Source organism: Cebus imitator, unplaced genomic scaffold (assembly GCF_001604975.1).
Source record: "Cebus imitator isolate Cc_AM_T3 unplaced genomic scaffold, Cebus_imitator-1.0 Scaffold632, whole genome shotgun sequence".
Classification (NCBI taxonomy): Eukaryota; Metazoa; Chordata; class Mammalia; order Primates; family Cebidae; genus Cebus; species Cebus imitator.
Genome location: NW_016107947.1, coordinates 138,325 through 141,578, shown reverse-complemented (window position 1 = coordinate 141,578; position 3,254 = coordinate 138,325). Strand labels below are relative to the sequence as shown.

Genomic DNA, 3,254 nt, shown 5'->3' with positions numbered 1-3,254 from the left:
CAGGAGGCGGAGGTTGCGGTGAGCCGAGATCGCGCCATTGCACTCCAGCCTGGGTAACATGAGTGAAACCCCATCTCAAAAAAAAAAAAAAAAAATGTACAGGAAACTGGAGATGCTCATTTATTTAAATAATTTTAAACTTTCCAAATATCAGAAATGACCTTAAAGTAGATACCCCTCCTTTTTTGCAATAAAAACTAAATAACTGAAGTTGGGTAAGAAGCAGAGTGTGGTTAAGCATTTGCTCACAAGAAAACTTGCTATAAGTTTGATGAGAGAAAAGGGAAATGTATCAGCCCTTCCCAATGTCCCCTTCCATCCTAGGTAGGTCGATATGCCATCAGGAAGCCACACCATCTCCATGACCACTAGGCATTTCAAGGACTGGCAGGCCCTAGAAGTTTTTTCTAACCCCCTGAGGTTCACAGACAATTCCAGCCAGAAGTATAAAGCCCAGGGAAGGGCATAGGGCCATTCCTGCAGCTGCACAAGAGGCCTGGGCTGGTGTTCACTCACAATGAACTACTCAAGTGCGACCAAAAACATTCTGGAGATCCCTGCCTTAAAGAAACGCAGAGCTGGCTGGGTACAGTGGCTCACACCTGTAATCCCAGCACTTTGGGAGGCCAAGGCAGGTGGATCACTTGAGGCCAGGAGTTCGAGACCAGCCTGGGCAATATGGCAAAACCCCTTCTCTACTAAAAACATAAAAAAATTAGCCAGGCATGGTGGCGCACACTGTAGTCCCAGCTACTCAGGAGGGTGAAGCATGAGAATCATTTGAACCCAGGAGATGGAGACTGCAGTGAGCCAAATTCACACCACTGCACTCCCACCTGGGCGACAGAGCAAGAATTTGTCTTGGCCAAAAAAAAAAAAAAAAAAGATGTAGAGATACAGACAAATGTATAACAGTATTGTATATAATAATATAAATACATAAGAAAAAAATCTACTTTCTTTCTCTTACACACCAAAATATCAGTCATTTGAATAAGAAGTTATTCTTAAAGGACTTCGCTAGAGTTTATAAGCAAGCAATATTTGGATTACACAGAGATCAAAGACAATGAACTGTTTTTAACAGAATGATATAAAAACTTGGCCCAATATAATCTGCTCTATAAACACTAAAGCATTTGGACAATAACACTAACACATGAACTAGCATCTCCACTGACCACAGGGAGCTTTAAAGCATCAATCAAGTGAACAAAAAACTTCACAGTCCAATTTTAGTTCAAAAAAAGATGTTTAACAAAGGAAACTGTATAATTTGCCTGTCACTATATGAAATTTAAAAGCTATTCCAGGCTTTTAAATTTCACATAGTGAAATAGCGCAGTGGCTCACACCTGTAATCCCAGCACTTTGGGAGGTCAAGGAGGGCGATCATGAGATCAGGCATTCAAGACCAGCCTGGCCAACATGGTGAAACCCCATCTCTACTAAAAACACAAAAATTAGCCAGGTATGGTGGTGCATGTCTGTAATCCCAGCTACTCAGGAGGCTGAAGCAGGAGAATCACTTGAAACCAGAAGGCAGAGGTTGCAGTGAGCTGAGATCACACCACTGCACTGCAGCCTGGGTGACAGAACGAGACTAAGTCTCTAAATAAATAAATAAAGTTATTTCTATCACTATTCTTAACACATGTATTTTGCCTACCAAAATAATCCATTTTCAGAATGAATTAACCAAAATTTCTCAAAGATTACAAAAAGATCTTCAAAATATCTGCCAGATTCATCAATTTTCTCACAAAAGATTATAAATTACGTCCCAAAAGTCTGTCATTTATATTTCACCTATTATTACTCATTAGACTTTTTTAAACCAGGTCTTAGTGCTTTTTCAGGAAAACACCAATGTGCAAAAGGAGGTTCAGGCAGTATTTTAAAAATAGTTCATTTTCTATCATAATCCATAAAACACTTTCTACTTTAGAAACAATCCTAAGAAAATAGTAGCATCATGAGTCACCCACTTCTATATCCAATTTCCTCAAAAAAGAAATTCACATAAGAAGTTATACCATGTGAAATATGCAAAATTATGGTCTGGAATCTTAAATCCACTGTCACTACTTGATCCAAAACTATTTTGAAAGCAGCCAAAAAAGCAACTGTCATCCAAGTGTGTAGTCTGAGACATGAAGACCAAATTGTTTCACAGTATTAATCTTCTCTGCTGTGAGTGAAACCAGAGTTGTACCATCCAGTGAACAGAACTCACTTTCTCATCAGTTATTAAGATAATCTCAAAAAAGCTATATGAAACAACAGGGATGAATCAACAATAAATCATTAAAATATGACCTATAAACTGACCTTTCCGTTTCCTTCCCTACATTTTGAAGATAAACAAAATACACTTTGGAGTATTATCATTTGTATTTCCACACTGCAGAACACCTCTCATACAGGAGCAGCCACCTTCCCTCCCAAAACTCTAAAGGGAGAAGGTGGTCAATTTAATAGGCAGAAACTCTTGCACCCGCTCCGCTCCCCGCCCTTTACTTAAATGAAGAAAACACCTCATTCTGGTGTCCAGAAATGACAGTCTTAAGATGACACCACTTGTCTGCAATGGTGGTGAAGAAAAATAAAACACAAAATTATCAATTTCTAAGAAAAGTTAAAAAATGATATGTCTCCGTAAGGCTCTTTAGTGTGTATGTGGTATTTACACACACACACACACACACACACACACACACACACACACACATTTTTGCCTCTTCTCTTCCTCCTCCACTGCATCGAGTTAAGATCAGTGTACTTTTCACTATTTGGGAAAATACAAATATCACACTTTTAAAATAAAAGGCCAGATACTCTTTCTAGGCAATTAAGCCATTTCAGTCATTTCAATCCACAATTAGTATTTAAGGAATTCACATCAATTTGAATATCTGCCTAAGTAATAATATAACAGGCAAGTTTTTAAAATATTTTAAGTTTATTTATTTATGGTTTCCTTAAGCTAAGTGGCAAGAAAATAATACCATTTTTTAAATCAGAAAGTATATCCCAAAGTCTAAAGAGAAAGGTATAATGATTGTTCACATCTGTTCAATAGTTCAGACATGACTTGACTGAACAGACTGACCAAAACTAAAGATAATTATTTACTCTCAAACGTAACACATTATAAACAAGGCTCTTCAGAATTTTTCTCAGCACTTTTCAGTATTCTGAAAGGACTTAATACTGTTACTTATTGTTACTTATTCTTTTTTTTTTTTTTTTGA

At 37.4% G+C, this 3,254-nt stretch overlaps 1 protein-coding gene across 6 annotated transcripts in view; it reads right to left on the bottom strand.

The window, feature by feature from the left end:
• The window catches only part of TASP1 (taspase 1), a 249,705-nt gene that overhangs the window by 225,857 nt on the left and 20,594 nt on the right, over nt 1–3,254 (bottom strand). The gene's annotated exons all lie outside the window — the stretch shown is intronic.